Below are 7,695 nucleotides of genomic sequence, written 5' to 3' on the forward strand. Positions count from 1 at the left end.
AGCACAGCCCAGTGAGCTGGCAGTGTGTCTGCAGGCTGGAGCCGCGGTGGACGGATGGTATCCACGCTTTGAAAGGCTTTATGGTGGTTGGTTATTTTCTGTGAACCAGCCCTCTCTTTGGAAAAACACACCGTCAATAGCAGAGATAGAACTGCACTTTTTGCCTGAAACCATAAATTTTGTCGTCTTTTTTTGTGATTTACATGTTACTGTAACATTGATGAGCACTGACATTATCCTGCTTTATCTTGGTTAAAACCTGCCTGTGTCAGTTTATAAAGCAACATCTTTTGATCTTCCCAGTAGTCTTTTAGTTATGATGATGCGGTTTTTAGCCAAAAATAAAGCAACTGTTTTCTGGGACAGTTTTTCGTAGAGCGGCAGGAAATCATTATTAATTCACCCCTGAGTTGTGGGCGGGACTGTCGCTGAGACCTCAGAGCAGGGAGCTTTTGCCCCGTCCATCCTACCTCACAAATACAATCTGTTGCACACCTCACAGTGGGTCTGTAACCCTTGTGCTATCCTATGACCCCACCCTTCCATTGAGGTGTTCTCCCTACCATGACAAAGGTGGATAAAGGTGGAAAGATTTCATGTAATCCATGGAAACCAGTGAAGATCACAAATCATTGAAGAAAAAAGGTTCAGAGCACTGTCCAGTGGGTCTAGATGACCCAACTACCAACGTTAAAGTGCCTAGGATAGCACAAGGGTTACAGTGGTCCGCTTAAGAAGTTAAATACACAAATCATCTTTTACTTCCACATTCTGAACAAAGAAGTAAACAAGGTCAGTGCTGTGCTCACAGGGTTTCACATTAGTGACTTTGACTAAAAGAACTAAAGAATAATGTTCATCTGGGCTTTGAAAGTTATTTTTTTTGTGTGTGTTTGGTGTAGTTATCAGGATTTAACAAGGGTCAATCTGGAAAACTCCACCTGCTCTGTTCAGTAGTCGCACCATTTTGGCTGAAGATGTCCTGGATCTATTTTAGGTCAGAGAATCAAATCAGCAACAGCAAATATTGAATCGAGTCGTTGTTAAAATGAATCGTTTCACAAACTCTGAGTAAATAAAACTCATTCAAACATGATACTGTTAATAACTGTGTTTCTTCACATGGTGGACTCCAGCAATTACTCTCATCCCGTCTCTTGTTTTACTTGTCTCCATGACCTCTTCCCCTCCAGCCTCTAATCTATTCTCTCCTCCTCCTTCCATCATTCCGTGCTGTCATCTTGCCGTCCCCCTCTTCCATCCTCATCCCTTGCTTGTAGTGCTTCTCCCTCCATCCTTCTCTCCGTCTCTCCCAGGACTGATGGATGGAGAGTGAAGTTGGGGCGGACGGGTGGCGGTTGAGGGATTGTCCCTGGCAGCCGTGACACAGAGCCCCCCCCTTTCAGGGCAGGAAATGATCGATGTTAAATCTAATTTTAAACACCCTCAGTTTAGCGGGCGGACAGTGAGTGGAAGCTGAAGTACGGCAGCACAGCTGGAGTCACCTGATAAGACCCACGGTTACCTCCACCTGTATGCCTGTCTGTGGGCTTGTATGCCTTGGTGTGTTTTGCCCCCTCCCTAGGATATATTTCTAGGCTAAGGAGTCATTTAAAGGGAGAGCTGGAGAACTTTGGTGATCTTTGCCACTTCAAATGTCTCAAAGACCATCACCAGCTGACAGGAAACTTAAATATAAATACAATAAAACCCATAAATCCTTTAAAACACTGTGCATTTTCTTGAGTCTCTTCGTCACACACTTCTTCAGAAGCTGCACATAACCTGAGGTTAAATCTTTTATTTTTCAAAGAAATGTGGCTGACATGTTACCATGGGAACCACAAGGGCTGACCAAGACCTTCTTGGAGCATGAAGAACCTGTTTCAACGTCTTTTCTGAGCATAAACTGCCACAAAGACAGAAACGTATATGTGAGGAACCTAAAGGCAGTCACAGGAAAGATGTTTGTTTAGAAAGACACCCAGAGCATGATGGGAAAACATAATTGTAAGCCTTTCCAAAAAGTGTGCGTTATGTCGCCATACCTTAAAGCAGAAATTGCGTCACATTTCTAAACGTATAAAGTAAATAGGTGCTGAATTATTAATATTCTCAAAAAATATTTTTTGAATAATCTGAAACGTTCTAGTTAAATTGTGTTAATTCTTCTGCTTGAGGTCATGAGGTCAAATCTGGCCACGGTTTTTGTTTCTCTTTTTCTTTTTATAATTACGTTTTGCTGCTACCCAAAATAAACAAAAAAATAAATAACAAAATTAGCAAATTAATTTTAAAAGCCCAGAAGAAAATTGTTCCTTGGTTCTCCCGGGATAAATACGCTTTCCATGGTTCATAGGAAAATAAAAATAGAATCAAAATGTTATTCCATCACAATTTTACTGTGACGTCAGCATTTTTGTGTCGTTTTATTATATTTATGGCCCGCAGCAGTCATAGACTGCAAGGACCATATTGTAACTGGTACAAGGGTCGAACACTCAAAAAGGTCCAAAACGTCAAAAAAACGCGTCAAAACGCCAAAAAATGGGGTCAAAAGTCGCCCAAAGCACACAACGACACGACAATTGTGTAACGCAACAAAAATACACACACACACGCACAACACCAACGCAAAAACGTAAAAATTGTAGTCGCAAAAATGACGACAAAAGCACAAAAAAGCCCCAAAAAGCCCTCAAAAGACAGGTATAAAGCCCAAAAGACATGCCCAGCCTATAGTAAAAGACAGGCCGCATTGAAATACATAGGCCACCTGACTGCAAAAACTTCTATATTGTTTCTGCTTCGTTTCATTATTATTATTATGGCCCGCAGCAGTCATAGACTGCAAGGACCATATTGTAACTGGTACGAGGGTCGAACACTCAAAAAGTCCAAAACGTCAAAAAAACGCGTCAAAACGCCAAAAAATGGGGTCAAAAGTCGCCCAAAGCACACAACGACACGACAATTGTGTAACGCAACAAAAATACACACACACACGCACAACACCAACGCACAAACGTCAAAATTGTAGTCGCAAAAATGACGACAAAAACACAAAAAAGCCCCAAAAAGCCCTCAAAAGACGGGTTTAAAGCCAAAAACACATGCCCAGCCTATAGTAAAAGACAGGCCGCATTGAAATACATAGGCCACCTGACTGCAAAAACTTCTATATTGTTTTTCGAATGTTTTTTTATTATGGCCCGCAGCAGTCATAGACTGCAAGGACCATATTGTAACTGCTACGAGGGTCGAACACTCAAAAAAGTCCAAAACGTCGAAAAAACGCGTCAAAACGCCAAAAAATGGGGTCAAAAGTCCCCCAAAGCACAAAACGACACGACAATTGTGTAACGCAACAAAAATACACACACACACGCACAACACTAACGCAAAAACGTCAAAATTGTAGTCGCAAAAATGATGACAAAAACACAAAAAAGCCCCAAAAAGCCCTCAAAAGACGGGTTTAAAGCCAAAAAGACATGCCCAGCCTATAGTAAAAGACAGGCCGCATTGAAATACATAGGCCACCTGACTGCAAAAACTTCTATATTGTTTCTGCTTTGTTTCATTATTAGGGCCCGAGCACGGAGTGCAAGGACCCTATTGTATCTGTAAGAGTTATTATTATTATTCTTTTTCTTCCGACGGAAGAGTCGCCTTTTTGAGGCCTTTAACATACCCCAAAACTCACCAAATTTGGCACACACATCAGGAGTCGCGAAAAATTTCGTATTTTACAGGAGATTGGCATGGGCGCACAAAAACAGCTCGACAGCGCCACCTACAGTGACATTTGTCCCGAGCCCCCGCATATGCTTTGACATACAAGCTTGATTTTTTCAGGACATGTTCATCAGATGGAAACCTACAAAAAAGTCTCTTGGGACCAAGCTGTCAGTCGCACAGGAAGTCTGCTATATTGGTGTCAATATGTCATTTTTGCTCTATTTTGGACATTTGTAGGCCTCGTTCTAGAACGAACTCCTCCTAGAGATTTATGAATAATGACTCCAAACTTTGGTTTTGTAAACTAAACACATGTCCGATGTTAAATTGCGAAGCTTTAAAGGTATTACGGATGTTTGTGACCGTGGCGGCGCGTCGAACTTGGAGGTCATTTTGAAAACACGCCATGAAAAGAAAAATGGCCATTACTCAGCCATGCAAAATCCAATCTGATCCAAAGTTGATATGCATGATTGTAGTCTGACTTTGAACACATCTGCAGTGGAAGAATCTGGAACAAGTGTAGCGCCACCTGCTGGCAAAAGGAAATGACATGTTTGACTTGGAGCATCACTGCTCCAAGTAGGATGAGCCGACACACCTCAAAATGACGTCCACCTGTTGAAAAGCCATTGAAGTTTACTCTGATAAAAAGCCATAACTTTCAACGCAGGGGTGTGGTCGTGACAGAGCGGCGAAGTTGGGCGTCTCGCCGTGCACACAAAAGTTGCTCTCACGTGCACATTCCTTGTCCAATCTCACTGAAATTCAATGGAGGTAATGAGGCTTCCATTCTGAACCCATGGATATGACAATCTTGGACGAGCTCTATAGCGCCACCTAGTTATTGCATTGGGCACATTCTGCCCTGTATTTTCTCTTTGCTTTGTCCGATGTGCATGAAATTAAAACTGGAGATACTCAGAAGGGTCCTCTCTTATCATGTAAAGTTTCATGGGTGTACACCTGACGGTGCCTGCGTAACAGGAAGTGGTCGATTATGTGCACCCAAATAATAGAAATTTATTATAAATCAGCCGTTTGTCTCAGGAAGCTGAGATTTCAGAATTAGATGCCTTTAATAACCTCCAGCTTTGATATGTAACACTATAGGGTCTACGAGAAACTTCATCACTTGATTTTTTTAATGAAATTTTGGACTGAACAAAGATTTTTAGCATAAATTCTGTTTAGGTTATCAGCACCAAGAATTCAACTTTCATAGGCATTTATGTGCTACTGCTTCCTAAAAAAATTCAGAATGATTGAAGTTACAGGTGACATCTTAGAGAGCATTACATCCAAAAAGGTCCGAAAACGTCTTTTTAGGCAAAACTGCAAACACCTATTTTTTTGCATAACTTATCTTTCAAATATCAGCACAAAAAAATTAAAAACGGTAGGGATCTGTGTTTGCTGCCTTCCATATTTTTTTCAGACTTAAAAGTGTAACAGATGATTTATAAAAAATCCTTTTCATCCAAAAACCTGTGTTAAATCTGTCTAGACTCCAAACAAAAATTTTTTTATGGTAACTTATGTTTCAACAATCGACACCAATTTTCACAGACCTAAAGCTGAACATGTCCCATAGCTCCCTGAATATTTTCATAGATATAAAATGAACTGGTCATTCTAACATCTGGCATTCTAACATCTAACATCTTACATGTCAAAGCCTCTCTCAGCCTGGCTCTGCTGAAGGAGTCGTGTTACAACCCCGCCCCCTCCTGCTGGGACCCCTGCTATGTAAATTAGCAAGCATTGAACAGAGAGATGAGGAGTAAGAATGGTCATTACTCAGGCATGCATAATCCAAAGACAGCCAGTTAAACACTGAAAGACATATTTTTTCGGTATGTCTTTCATACATCTTTAGTATTAAAAACTCTCCAAGATGAATGTGCCTGACTCCACCTGCAGGTGGATCACAGACTTCCTGACGGACAGACAGCAGTATGTGAGGCTGGGGAAGCTCGTCTCAGATACTCGGACCACAAGCACCGGATCCCCCCAGGGCTGTGTCCTTTCACCCCTGTTACTCTCCCTGTACACAAACAGCTGCACAGCTGGTCACCTGTCTGTCAAACTCCTGAAGTTTGCTGACGACACCACACTCATCGGCCTCATCTCTGACGGAGATGAGTCGGCCTACAGGAGTGAAATAGCCAGGCTGGTGTCATAGTGCAGCGCTAACAACCTGGAGCTTAATGCTCTGAAGACAGTGGAGATGACAGTGGACTTCAGGAAGGCCCCAGCCCCCCTCCCCCCTGTCATCCTCTGTGACTCCCCGGTGACCTCTGTGGAGTCCTTCTGCTTCCTGGGAACCATCATCAGCCAGGACCTCAAGTGGGAGCAGAACATCAGCTCCATCACTAAGAAGGTCCAGCAGAGGATGTACTTCCTGAGGCAGCTGAAGAAGTTTCACCTCCCTGAAAAGATGCTGGTAGACTTTTACACCGCCATCATCGAATCCACCCTCACGTCCTCCATCACAGTCTGGTTCGCTGCGGCCACGGCCAGAGACAAGGCCAAGCTGCAACGCGTCATCCACTCAGCAGAGAAGGTGATCGGCTGCCACCTCCCGTCTCTCCAGGAGCTGCACATCTCCAGGACCTGGAGGCGGGCAGCCAGGATTGTAGCCAACCCCTCTCATCCAGGACATAATCTCTTTCGGCCCCTCCCTTCTGGCAAGAGGCTCCGGTCCATAAGGACCAGGACCTCGCGCCACAAGAACAGCTTCTTCCCCACTGCAGTCAGCCTGCTGAACAGAACCCCAACTCCCCCCGGTCCAGCTAATTGGCCAAGTTATCAGACATAGCTGACACTCATCTAGACATTGTAGTGGAAATTGAATGAGTTCTATTGTTCTCATCCTTAGGGACAGTGATAGCAATTATCATCATTGCTTGAATTTTTTTCATGCTATATGCAAAAGTCTTTGTCCCTTAAGGCAACAGATTACAGCCCCCCCCCCCCCCACCCCCCCCCAGGCTGCTGTCGTATTAACAATAGCTTGGAGCTCCAGAATGGACAAGAAAAAACGACGAGAATGGCTCGAGCAGGGCGTTGCTCACGGGGCGGTCGCTCGTGCCATGCGGTCGCACGTGCTCGGGCCCGCTAAATGCTACTTGTAGCTTTAATTATTATTATTCCGCTTTCTATCTGCGCCTTTGAGCTCAAATTTGACCCCCGCCACATACCCGAAAACTCACCAAAATTGGCACACACCTAGGATAAATTGAAAATGAATTTTCGGCAAAGAGAACGCCACCCCCCCGAAGTCGATGACATCACGGCGAGCGTTCCCGTAAAAAAAATGAATGGGCCGAAAATCGCTTATGGGGCCAAAAAAAAATATTTTGAAATACAGGTACGAAACCAAAACACGCGTGTTGGAAATATCCCAAAGAAGTTATGAAATTATTATGGGACGGCCACACGACCTACGGCTTGGCGGCCATTTTGTGGCGAACTCTGAGAAATGGCGATTTTCGTGTTTTATCACAATATGGGAAAACGAGACTTTTGTTTAAGCGATTTTCACGAAATTGCATACACATGCCACATACACGATTCTACAACTACCAAAGAAGTTTTGTTGACCTTTGACCCTGGGAAAAGGCGGCCATCTTGAATTTTCATAAAAAAGCACCTTTAGTAAAGGATACAAACGAAAACTCGTCCTAGGGATTTTTTTCGATCTTTTTGAAACTTCTCGGGCATCAATGGCAAGTTACTGTGGACAAAATGTTGGAATTAGAAGTTGTAGAATTTGAAACGCGTTCGCATGGCGAATTCGCAACCGTCGCCATTTTAGCTAGCTCGCACATATTTTATCAGAATAGCCTGAAACTGAAATATGCGATTCCCTGGCCCATACTGAACAAAATGATGTCACATACGACAAAATCGATAAAGGAATGTGGCCGTGGTAAACAAAAAACCGTCGCA

The sequence above is a fragment of the Oryzias latipes genome, chromosome 7, assembly GCF_002234675.1.
Source record: "Oryzias latipes chromosome 7, ASM223467v1".
Lineage (NCBI taxonomy): Eukaryota > Metazoa > Chordata > Actinopteri > Beloniformes > Adrianichthyidae > Oryzias > Oryzias latipes.